At 41.6% G+C, this 13,332-nt stretch overlaps 1 protein-coding gene across 3 annotated transcripts in view; it reads right to left on the bottom strand.

The window, feature by feature from the left end:
• Positions 1–9,753, bottom strand: part of satb1b (SATB homeobox 1b) — a 66,556-nt gene extending 56,803 nt beyond the window's left edge. Inside the window, exons 1-2 of one of the 3 annotated variants that reach the window (XM_078790708.1) lie at positions 9,475–9,753; positions 3,409–3,504 (exon numbers count right to left, since the gene is read on the bottom strand). The gene's annotated coding sequence lies outside the window, so the exon portion shown is untranslated. Of the gene's footprint in view, positions 1–43; positions 307–3,408; positions 3,505–9,474 lie in introns of those variants that run through there. The other 2 variants (XM_078790705.1, XM_078790707.1) reach the window with 2 other exon arrangements.
• Between the last annotated feature and the right edge of the window lie 3,579 nt (positions 9,754–13,332).

Here is a 13,332-nt window from a genome sequence, read left to right as displayed (position 1 = left end):
CAATGCTGCTGTCAATAAACAATTGTAAAGACGCCTGACTCACCTCGCGCATTCCGTGTCTGCTGCACTGTTATCATGTTGTCATTGCGATGCCAAGTAAACCTGTGTAGCAGGTCACTGTTCGTTTTGAGTCTCACATCGGCTTGTGCCAAAATATTAAGACGGGCTCCCTGGTGTTGATAGGCTCAACAAAACCTTGAACTGTCAAAGGGGAAGAAGTGAATGCATAAAAAACACAAAAGTGTTCAGAGTTTGTGCATCTGGAAAACTCTTTGTTAGCTGATAGAATTTAATCTTTTCCTACTGGCAGCCTGAATTGTCACACTGGCCGGGGCTCTAACCTGCGTCCACAAATCCTTGCTAAATAAGAGTAACGTTGACCAGTGAGTTAAGAGTCCAAGCTGTGTCGAGAGCAGAGCTTAAGGCATCAGAGAGCGAGGTTTACTACCATACTATGGCACGATCCGATGCATCAGCTAATATAAACTATACAAACTACTTAAATACAACTATACACGAAGGCTTCTCTTCTCTGAAATTGTGTAAAACAATTTCCTAAGGTCAAACACAAAACCATCTTTTCAACCTCCGGCTCCCTCAGATTAGGAACAGTTTTTCCTCTAGGGAATTGTGGAAACAGAAAATACAATCAAAGTATGTGAATTGAACTGTGATGTATTTGAAAGCAACTCCGCATTGAGCATAATAACACGCGTTAAACTTATAATTTTTAGATGTGTGCTATCTTTATCTTTATTTTCATTTCCAGTTAATTTAGAGCTGCAAATACACACAAATATACATAATTGTGTCATTTCAATTATGTCTAGTATCACTATCTATGATCCCTTGTATCTAGTAGTTGAAAACAGTGATGTATTGTGATTAATTAATTCAACTGTGATTAATCTGATTAAAGATTTGCCAGCCCCAATCTCAATCTTCTCAATCTTCAGTCTATCATTCAAATAAGCCAGGCGTGTCCAAAGTGTGGTCCAGGAGCCATTTACAGTCCATGGCAGTTATTTTATTGGCCCTTGGCACATTTTAAAAACAGAAGAAAAGTTAAAATAAAAAACATTGAAAGTGGAAAAAAGAGTAGTAATTTAACCAGGATTAATACAAAATATTAGGAAATTAAAGTCATAATATTATGAGGAAAAAATACATAAAAGTTTAAATATTCAAATGTAAATATGCCTTAATATGAAAAAGAATAAAATAGCAAGTTTAGGACATTTGGTTGTGGGTAAAGGTTCTGGCATTACGATAATAAAGTCAAAATATTATGAGGCTACAGACATAGTAAAAAGCAAATATACAAGAAGAAACTTGGAATAAGTATCGTAAACAATATGGAAAAAGGCAAATAAAAAGCAAAACATTTTTACAGATATTTACAGTTAATCCTTTGTAGCTTGCGGAAGTGAGGTTTTGTGTAGCCATGTTTTTATATAAAATGGTGGTGAAATTCTCAATTGTTAATTGAAACCATTACCTTCAGAGTTCTCGAATGAACTTCAGTCTTGAAGACTCTTGTACTATTCAAAGAGAAACCGACAAACTGCCGCATGCAATGTTGGACCTCTGTAAAATAAGTCAAAGAGGAAACCAACATGCAGCAGGAAGGGTGTGCGTGAACTGAGCCATCGTTGGAGGGCAGGTGTATGTCAAATTGGACATACAGTCATTGACTCGTAAATATTTCCAGGGTTCATAAAGCCTGCGGAAGTGCAGGCATAAATACTGTAATCAACTCATCTCACAAAGCTGTTGTTTCATCAACACAGTTGATCACTACAGACCTCAGCTTTGGGCTAAAGTCAAAGAACTTTGCATAAGACAAATTAGTCAACCGTAAAACTAGCACAGATGAAGAAAAGTCAGGAGACGCCGTGTCTCTAGGAGAGGTCAGAATTTTGGTCCGACTGCATGAATTCCCCACAAAAAATGAAAACGAAAGCGGGAAAATACGACTTTGACATTTTCTCACTAGTGACAGAACGACGCCTGGCGATATCGACACCAAGTATCACAAAGTCTAGAGGACAGCCACAGTGTGAAAGTCTCCCACGACTGTGACGCTGTTTTTGTTTTGTTATCACTTTAACAGGAAAAGCAGAGTTTGTTGCTCCAGTTGTGTTGCTGTGCTGAGCAATCACATGTTTCCATGATGCTTTGCGATCAGATCCACAAACTGTCAGAAAAAGATCGCTGAAAATATTGCTCTTGTGTGTAAATGCAACTAAAAACAATTATCCTCTTAGTCGATTAATCTGAAGTTTGTTGTTTGGATTAATGGAGTACTGGGATAGGCCCTAGATGACACCAAGGTAGACAGTTAGCGGTTTGGTCTGCACCATACCAGAAAAGAGGCAAACATGTCCGTCGCTGTTATCCAAAGTCAAAGCTTATGTGTGTCAATATTTTCTTTTGCATAAAACACAAAGATAACAAGTCGGCTTTCATGGATGACTGAGGAAATTTAAAAGTATTTACATTTAAGAAACTGACATCAGAGGATATTTACATTTCTAAATGGAAAAAAAATTAATCACATACCAGAAGCGTTGTCGATTAATTGGGTGATTGATTAATCATCGATTAATTGTTGGAGCACTCGTTAAATTACCATCTTTATCAATAAAGATACTGTATTCTAGTTTTCAAGCGAATCTCGTGTTTACAGGCCAAAAGTAATGAACATATGGGAGCACGTATGAGACCGCTTGAATTGACGTGCATGTTTCAAAACAACAGTTGGACCTAAGCCACAACCGTAAGAAATAGTGGAAATACTTTTTGTGTAACCCTGATAACTATGTAACAAATATATGCAGCCATAATCAATTTATTTGAGGTACGAAAAGACAGGATGCTTAGTATGTGTAATATATGCACAAGCACACGTATACAAATCGGCTCGACATCATGCAGACCAGCACAGCGCCACCGCAAAAACACAGTGTGTGTCAACATGCTCGACACCGTGTTTTCTCTTTCTCTTTTTTTTTTCTTCCCGCTGCCTCGCCCGCAGTCGGCAGCGTTTGCGTGGAGCCATTGTGGGCCAATGCTTTTTTTCTATTTGGCTTGACGCAAGCAGCCGCAGTCATTTCCACCGCGATTGTCGGGCGCCATCAGAGAGCATCGATAACCCCTGCCAGGCCTTGGCACCGCCAACAGGTGCCGGCGCTGCCAGCAAGCTTGGCAGCGGCGTGGCTGCGAAAACCCTCTGACATCCAGAAGGGCGCAGATTTGCACTGAATGCACCACTGAATCAACACTGCTGATTATCAATTAACATATAGCGTTTTGTGTGGGGCAGAAAAGAAGGAAAATGGCTTTGGAGACAGAAAACAAAAATACTAGCTGTGCGGTGTTCTAATCGCACGCTGAATGCAGAATTACCTCGGCTCAAGGTGCGTTTCTCAGCGCCATTGTGGCTCCGCCTTGGCCGGATACACACCGCACACACAGGCGGGATTGTTCAGGTGGGATTTGGTGCTGGTTGGCCACATTTATAAGGAAAACAGGAAAATAACATGAGAGCAAAGGCCACATTGCAACAGAAGACACTTGGTACGGGACATTTATGTCCACTATCACACCTAAGCCGCTCAGCAGGACAAGAATATTATGTCTATTTCAAAAAATACTAACGGGAAAGGCGACTGGGATATTTACGGAAATGTAGACTGGTTGGCTCAGCACGCTGAAGCGTCTTTATTTAGTGCGTAGGTGTTCTAATGTCTTCATGCTCGCCCCTTGCCACAATTCTAATGGGCATTAATACCATTATTTGGAATTACTAATACAAATTAGTCTGAGCTAGGCGGCTGGTGGGGGTTTCAGCGCCGTCTCGGCTCGACTTTGTCTGTAAGTGTCTCCCGCAATACAAAAACACACACACACAATAGTGTTATTAGAGGCGGCGAAGGATTTAATAACGTGTCGTCAAACCATGGCTCTATCAGTGTAGGTGCTTGTGGCAACACAAAACCATCCTGTACTTAATTGATTGTGTAAATCTGTTGATGCAAATGTATTATTTACAATCACATGCCGCAGTATTAAGAACACGAGCACGCACCGATATAAGAGTGCTGTTGAAATATATCCACTCCGGCTGCAACTAATAGTAATGGGTTAAGCCCTACATGGACCAAATCAATATGACCCAAACACAAAAGGTGGTTTGGGCCGCTGCATATCGGAAAACAGCATGTCAATCACCGTCTTCCAAAGTCAAACCTGCTATAGGTCTGCTTTCATGGATGAAATGAAAAAATATTCACATTTGAGAGGGTGAAATCAGATGATTACATTTTTTAATAAAAATTAATCAAATACCAAAATAGTTGTCAAATAATTAATTAATCATCTCGATTAATCATCTATTCTGCAATTCATTGTTGCAGCGCTACAATATATTGTAATGTATACCTGATTAAGCGGCCAGGCGAGGTATGAATGAATTCCCAATTTAAAAGAAAGTAAAAAAAAATCCCAACAATTCCATGAACAAATGTTGTTATGAGTCTGTGGGTGGACAGGTTTCATAATGTGTAACAACAGCACACAAAGTGAAAAACAAAGATACAGGAAATCTGAGACAGTTACGACAATTGACATCATTTGACATCTCGCTCTCACTATTCAGGATTTCACAATGTCAGTCATTAAAACACACACACACACACACACACTTTGTGCGTAGTGGACGTTTTATTAACAACCACATCTGACGAGCACGAAAGGCAATTTAATCAGTTGTTCTGAGCACAGATAGACTAAATATTCCATAACATCTCCTACAAATCCAATTAGTTGATGCCTTTTCCGTGAGCTTCCCGTATGGCGAGCGTGGCTTTCAATTAGCGTTGAAATAAGGTGATTTCTACCTTTCTCATATGACCGCCTTACAGTGGGTGGTTGGGTGGGGGGGCTGTTGTAATGAACAGAGAGTCATCTCCTAAGTGCTTTAATTGTTTTCTAATCGCGTGAAGTCGACAGAAATAGACGACGAGCAAACCGGGGGTCAACTGGCACCCCCACCCCCACCCATGCCCAATACACACACACACACACACTTTCATCAGTGTAAGCCCACACAGTCATCACTTGTGGGAATTCTTAGTGTCATCTAAAGGTCGGACATATTTAACCCAAAACCCCCCTACCTTGTCAAACGCCCCCGCACTTTTTTCACATGTGCTGACTGTCTCCAAGCGTGCCACTTAACCATTTTTACACCGTCGGTCGCCACGAATAAACCAAACTACAGTAGAACCTGCGTCTCGATTCTTTACAGCGGCACCATTCAAAGTGACACCCTGGGGGCAGAACATTTACTGTATTATTAGATATTACACTGACTACTACCTCGCTTTTTGTACACCCCAGTTTCCATAGTCAATTTATGCTAAAATTGCTGTTTTTGTACAATATACCAAGTAGCAAACTAGTCCGATTGCCATGTACTGTATCATTGTTGGTTCCCACACCTTGCTGACTCGCCATCCTTTTTTTTTTTTGTGCAACTGCTAAATAGGACGCCATGGGACAAAAAAAAGTCCACTACACTGGATTAGATCTCGCACGGGATATCCACATTCACTTGTAACACAAAGATGACCATGTTTTGTTTTGTTCTACATTACATTTCTATGAACATATTTACTGGACAGTTGTCATTTTTTCTCTATGCAACCCTGATTTAAAGAATGGCATCTTCTTTGGCCGCGTAACAGTAGTTATAGAAGATGAAATTGTGACAATGACAATGAACCCACAGCTTTTTGTAAACACCCTGCTGTATTTAGTGCGTTCTTTAACAAAGTTTGCTGACTTCTTTTTACACTTGTATGACAGTAAAGGAGAGTTTCCACTGTATGAGAAAGATGGGCATTCATGATAGGAGATGAGGAAAAAGCGTGTTAACCACACTGGGACACTGAGAAAGGACAGATAGGAGGTGGGGGGGCTGTTTGGTTGTTAAGACCTGCTGGGAGTCCCTGGAAGCGGAGGGGAAGGTGATGAAGGGCACTCCTGCCTCAGTTGGGAGTGTGGAGGTGATGGGACGGCACCATTATGAGAATGTTTTGCGAAAAAGAAGTCAGTAAATAAAGAAAGCGGGTGCAGACTTAAAGATGCGTGTCTTTTATCCACATATTTTTCTTTGCAGGTTTAATCCCTCGTCAAAGGACGCGTCATTCATCTGGCCGGGAACAAAACAGACGATAAGGCGAGTGTGTGAGGACGCAGTATGTGGGTGGGTATTAACAACCTGATCTCAGACGGATGCGCTTTCCTACAAATCGCCATCCCCCCATAAGAAAAAAAAACAACGACAAAAGGATTCCCAAAAACCTACACAGATCGGATAAAGACAAGTACCAAAATGAAAGACAATGACTTTTTAGAAAAAACCATCAAGCCTTGAGCTAATGTGATTTGAATCGTGAAACTTCGATCTGCCTTATTAAATTGTATTCGCCACGGTAGCATGAAGCGCGCTAAATAACAAGAGAAGAAGAGCGCATATAGAAGACGATGTCATTCTCTACAAGCGTGACAAAACCAACATGACGGACTTTGCTTTTGTTTTTTTTATCTACCCAGCAAAGGACTCCAAAACAATACCACGCTTTTATTATCGCCAAGCTGAGAAATGTGGATCAACAGTATGAAAATCATACACTCTTTCAACGGACCACTGAAAGAAACTTGAAATGAGCTTTAAGTGCATGCTAAGCAGGGTGGTATGTCAGGGTGTTAGGATGGATGGAAACGGGGTGTGTGTGGGGGGGGGGGGGGGGGGGGGGGGGGGGGGGGCAGGAATGCAGCATCCCTTCTTAATACGCCACCTTAAACTCGCTGCAACACGCCATCAAAAAGACTCAGTCGATCAGTGTTATCATCCCTCGTTAATACAAATCATAAAATTCACTCCGAGCAGAGGTGGATTCCCCAAAAGAGCTGCAACTTTAAAGACAAAAAAAAAAAAAAAAGAGAAGAAGAAGACGGGAGACAGGCCTCTTATTTACTGGCGACAGTCTCATAAAGGCATCTAAACAGGTATTTACCTCCCTGCCTACCGCAGGTATAATTTCACTCTTTGCCACGCACTGCCATAATTATCAAGCTGGTAAAAGACGGCAATTAATGGTTTTAGGCGAGATATCCTTCTCAGCAAAGTGGGGCTATAAAGCAGCCAGTTGTGTGTGTGTGTTTGTGTGTGTGTGTGTGTGTGTGGGAGGGGGTTAATAATCTTCATGGAATGCAGTGCTGAGACTGTATGTTAACTCCTGTGTTCAACAGCTCTCCCAGGATACTTTTTGAAGATTTTGATTCATTCATTTGACTGAAAGCATCATTTTATCAGAGAAGACAAACAAACAACAACGCAAAAAAACAAAAAAAAAACCCCACCTTGCCACTAATTGGTCTCTGGGGGTCAGACCCTCCTCGCGTCTTCAAGCTCCGCAGTATACTGCAGGAGAAGGAGAGCGGGCTGCAGCTCTCGTGGGCGGGCGTCGCACAAAAATGAATGACCGCACAATGGTTTTCTCGAAAAAAAAAAAAAAGAAAAAAACTAACTGTGACTTCCTGAAGCCTCTGAGTGAAAGTGAAAAACTACACTAAAAAGTCTGCTAACAAGAATTAGGGCTGCAACATCACCTAGAATTTAGATTCTCTTTTTTTGTACAATCATTTGCCACATTTCTTTTTGATTATTTTTAGTAGACTCCTCATTGTCTTGTTCTGTCTTTCTTCATGGGGGGGGGGCTTTCTTCATAGAAAGACTGAAAATAATCCATCAACTCACTCACTCCACAGTACATTCATGCATGCAATAAAGACAAGCCAAAAGAAAAGGCAAGTTGATTGATGCCACCGCTGCTCCTATTTTGGGATTTGAGTAATGATTTATTAGCCGCACAAATGTGAATATGTTTTAATTTTTTTTAGTCAATAGGCAGACTTATTATCCTATTATGTGTTTTAAGCCAAACAAGATATCCACACGCACATCAACTTTGACTTTAGAAAACAGTGATGCCTCTTTTCTGATTCCACTTACTGATTTGGTTCGTTTCGGGCCTAACTAATGAGCGATTAATCGAAGAAAATAATCATTAGGTGCAACTCTTAATAGACAGACGTCGGCCATCTCAGGGCAGCGGAACCAACTTGCCCTGGTCGAGTGTGATTCCTTGACTAACATGCCCAAATTAGTTTGGGATTAAGTGCCGTTATTTTAGGAATTCACCGTAGATGACATTTACGGTGAATGGAGAAACTAAGAAGCAATGATTTTTCTTTCTGAGAGTTCAATCACCGTAGTGTAAGACAAGAGCGACAGATGTTTGGACTCAACCTCTGGATTCTGCCGCCAAACGCTCACTGATTAATATCACTCCTACACGACTGTTTTGCCTGCCTGTTTTTTTTTTTGTAAGGAACTTGCTCTGATTGTTGTTGTTGAAGAAAAGTAGCACACGACATGTTGACGCGCGAGAGACTCGCTGACCAGAGAAACCGCAACGCCTTCGAGCGATGCACTTTTTGCTAAGATGAAGCGGTGCAACCTGTTTCTCTACCATGCACTTGACCTTTTAGATGGCACGTCAATACACACACACACACACAAACACACACATATTGTCAGGATGCCTTTTAATTATCTCGTTCTTATTTCATGAATGAGTGAGACGCTTCCCGCAGTTGGCCAACCAGCTCAGCGACATACTTGTCGAGGCTGATAGGCCTTTACGTTTGTCACAGTATTAGGTACACCTGCAACCTCGCTGCCTCTACATCCATTCATTCATTTTGCATTTCTTACCTGATAAGTTACCTGTATAAATGCACTGCATCTTTACATTTTGACAACCTTAATAGTCCCAAAATATTAGAATCATAAACAGCTCTATCATATCTTTAATATTGTTTCACATTCATACATCACACAGTGGTGAAATATAACATCTGGTTCTGCTACGTCCTAAAAATGAGTTGGAAAGTCAGTTTGTATGTGAAAAGTATTGAAATGAACAAGAATGCAACAACATCATCTTGCAGAAGTGCTTTTGTGTGTGTGTGTGTGTGTGTGTGTGTGTGTGTTTGAGGCCATTTTAAAAAGAGATGAATTTTCTGAATGCCATCATTTATATTTACCATTAAGCATACCATGCATAGCTTGCTCTTAAGTTTTTAATTCCTATTTGTCTCTGTCTTTATGAAATATTAAATCCCTCCAGCAGCCACTTTGGGTCCGTGTGGGTTTTAAGTGATTCGGAAGGTCTGCACATTGCCTTTCATTTATTTAGACGACACTTTGCTTGTTTTTAAATATTACATCCTTGAAATTCCAACGAGACGCACTCTTTAGCTTTATGCGAGTGGAACCTCGTTGAAGTGATGCCAAGACGGGGAAGATAAAAAGAAAATAAAAGTGTATGATGGACGTACCTGTGAAGTAAGTCAGCAGCGGCTCGACCGCGTGTTTTCCATCAAAGTTGAACAACCTCCACTCACTGCTGCAAACACCGCGACCAATCCGAAAATAGAGCCAAAAAAAATTCAAATGTGGTTTTAAAGATGTATCTTCCCTACGGTTGAGCAGTTGTTTGCGGGTGAAGTTGGGGGAGCGGGGATGGGGAGGGGGGCCGTGGTCGCTCGCTTCGGAGGCTGAAGTTTGGGCTGCGCGCAGCGGGAGGATGGAGCTGAGGGATGCGGGCGAGGAGGAAGATGAGAGTCGAGTGGCGGCATGTGAGAGGAGCACTTTGAGAGGGCGGCAGGTAACGCAAGCACCGCCCCTCCCCGCTGCTCGTATGCTCAAATCGATCATTTGCCAGCTGTGCCGCAGCTTGCCCCACTTTGAGTTTTTTTTTTTTTTTTTTAATACGTGTGCGCGTGTCTGGGTGTGTGCGCGCTTCCTCCCCGGGGACTCGAGGATGCGCGTGCACGTCAGCTCGTTAAGAAAGAAGTTTGCTCAGATAAATAACGCACTTTTCTATAATACTGGCTGATTTTTCGTAGAATAAAATAAAATCTTTTATGTGTGTTGTTTCACTGACACGTTTTTCCACTTCATATAAGGATTTGTTTTGACATAAAGGGCCCGCTCAGGTTTGGAATAATCAATTCAATTGGAATGAAGTAAAAAAAAAAGCACTTTCTCTAATAATGCAAATGATAATTCTACATTCTGGGAGGTCTGGTAGGAACGCAAAGAAAATCTAACAAGGTGAATACATGTGGCAACTAATTAACAAAAATAATTTAAAAAAATGCTCATGCAACATCAATACCGGTTATGTGATATTGTAATTATGGTTATTGTCATACCTCTGCAAGCTAACCTGCGCAGTGATGTAACTATAATTGGCTTAAAATCAGAAATATTGAGAGCATTTCTATTTAATTACTGGTGTTCATCTTCTGTTGCTGAATGATTGACACTTTGCAGATGTACATAGCGTGCAGATTGTGCAGTTATAGCAGCAATGTGGTTCCACTGCCAGGTTGAGCTTGAATAACATCGGCGTTTATTTACATGCACAGACGGGAAAAGAAATCAATATGCAGCAAAACTCTTTTTTTTTTATTTATTTTATTTTTTTCCTTGTTTAAAAAAATGCAAATAATTGTCAGTTGCATGCATCTCAGAAAAGTTCATGTGTGTTTTGGAACTCGACAAAACTTTCATTATGAAACATGTGAGATCTGCATTTATTTAAATAAAGAAGAAGAAACAAGTCCTCACAGGCAGTGCGTGTTTTCCACCATCAGTCCTCCAGGGAGACAGAATGAGAATAGGAAAGAGATTCCAATTTGCTTTGCGCATCATTATAAATTCTTGCAATGCTGGGAAGTGTTTTCATCATTACGGACAACAGCTGGTGATTTCAATGTGTGTCTTTTGTTGGGTTTTTTTGTGTGTTTTTTTTTAAACCCCAACAATTCACACACAAGTTGGAGGAGCTTCTTAGCTGTGCGCTCCTGTGTGTCCACAAGGGGGCCCTAGCGAGCGTGCTGTGAGTGAGCAGGAGTATACGTAATGATGACCTCTCCATTAGGAGCTTGAAAACTTTGGGGTTTTTCGCTTTGAGGCATTGCAGCTGCTTGTGCTAATTCGATTGCACTGAAGGACGACAACAAACCCTGACCCCTGCTCACACTCACGCACGCACACACATTTTGGAGCAACATGTGAGCGCCGTGGACCACTTCCAAGACGTTAATGCAATATGTTAATGTGTGTTTATGTGGGCAATGCATAAAGAGGGCACACGCACAGAGGAGAGAAAGTGAAGGCGTGCAAACAAATCAAAGCGAACCTTGAGTGCAGACACTCCAGTCGTCTGCACTTTTCCGAGATAACAATAAAAAGCACTTGGAAAATTACAAGGGTGACGCACCCCTGAATTAATCTTTCCAACCCGTAACTAAACACACAGATACCACGGGCCTCTTCATCAAGGGGGTGTATTTTATATCTTAATAACAGGCTATTGACTGCTCTAAGTCATTTGTCCCGGAGAGAGATGCCTGAGAGTCAAACTACAGACGCCTCGACTCAATCTGGAATGCTCAGACATTTTTCTGCTCAGGTTTTTGTGGTTAGCTAACTTTCCCTGGAATTTCCTTCTCCTTTTAATTGCTGGCCTTTTAAAGATGAACATGGATCCCAGACGGGGATAAAGGATGCCAGTATTGTCTCATCCTGCTCTCAGGGTTTGCTTCCTATTCTTCTTCTTCTTTCTCTTTGGGCTTTTCCCTTCAGGAAAAGCAAATCAAATTTTCTCCATCCATCCTCCATCCTCACACCAACTACCCTCATGTTCTCCTTCACTACATTCATAGCTGCTCTAAACACAGCATCCTTCTACCAATACATTCACTGTCTCTCCTCTGGACATGTCCCAACCAATCTCAATCTCAACCAATCTCCCAATCTCTGTCTGACTTTATCTCCAAGGTCTCTACCATGTAATGTCCCTCTTATGTACTCGTTCCTGATCCTATCCATCCTGGTCACTCCCAATGAGAACCTCAGCATCCTCATCTCTGCTACCTCCAGTTCTGCTTCCTGTCTTTTCCTCAGTGGTCTCTAGACCAAACAACATGGCTGGTCTCACCACAGTTTTGTACAGTATAGCTTTCCTTTCATTTTAGTTGAAACTCCTCTATCACACATCACCCCTGACACTTTTCTCCACCCGTTCCATCCTGCCTGCACACGCTTCTTCACCTCCTTTTCACAATCTCTCCATTGTTCTGAACTGTGGGCCCCAAGTACTTAAAATGCTTCGCCTTCTGTATCTCTTCTCCCTATAACCTCAGTCACTTCATATTACCTTGCAAAAATAATGCTGATATGAAATTAGCATGTTCTCCCTGTGCATGTGTGGGTTTTCTCCGTTTACTCCGGTTTCCTCCCACATTCCAAAAACATGCTAGGTTAATTGGTGACTCCAAATTGTCCATAGGTATAAATGTGAGTGTGAATGGTTGTTTGTCTATATGTGCCCTGTGATTGGCTGGCGACCAGTCCAGGGTGTACCCCACCTCTCGCCCCAAGACAGCTGGGATCGGCTCCAGCACCCCCGTGACCCTTGTGAGGATAAGCGGTAGAAAATGAAGGAACATACAGTGTGACAGAGGCCAATCAGCAAACTCTCCATCCCCAAAGTTCGTACCGTCATTGAACGCAGCGCTTTCCGGTTTGCTGCAGCTAATGACTGGAACAACCTACAAAACTCTCTAAAACTTTTAGCCTTCACATCTCTCTCTGTCGTTAAACAAAACTTGCAACTAATTACATCTGACTCATGCACTTGCTGATTAGGCCTATTGTCATATCCCATTGTTTTAATGTTGTTGTTTGATGCTTTTGTATAACATATTTACTCTATTGATATTTGTAATTTTATATAACGTTGTTCTTATTCTCAGCACTCCCATCAAAGTGCTTTTTTTCTTTGTTCAGGCTACATTTGTAAATAAGAATTTGTTCTTAAATTGCTTGCCTGGGTAAATAAAGGTAAAATAAAAAGTCCAATCAATCATTTTCCACTTATATGCTGGTATGCTGGAGTCTATCCCAGCTGGTACTGGGTACTAGACTGGTCACCAGTCAATCACAGAGCACATATAGACAACACACTCACATTCATACCAAACTCCGGGACGCATCATGACCAGATACCCAAGCCACGTCAGCTGGGCTCTTCGAGTTTCTCCTGGATGACATTGCTTCTCACCTTATCTTTAAGGGCAAGCCCAGCCACCCCATAGAGGAAACTAGTGATAGTGAAGCCATGT

The sequence above is a fragment of the Doryrhamphus excisus genome, linkage group LG5 (genome assembly GCF_037039965.1).
Source record: "Doryrhamphus excisus strain RoL-2023G ecotype Guam linkage group LG5, RoL_Dexc_Guam_v1.1, whole genome shotgun sequence".
Lineage (NCBI taxonomy): Eukaryota > Metazoa > Chordata > Actinopteri > Syngnathiformes > Syngnathidae > Doryrhamphus > Doryrhamphus excisus.
The sequence above is the reverse complement of the archived record's forward strand: the minus strand, read 5'-3'. Positions and strand labels throughout refer to the sequence as shown.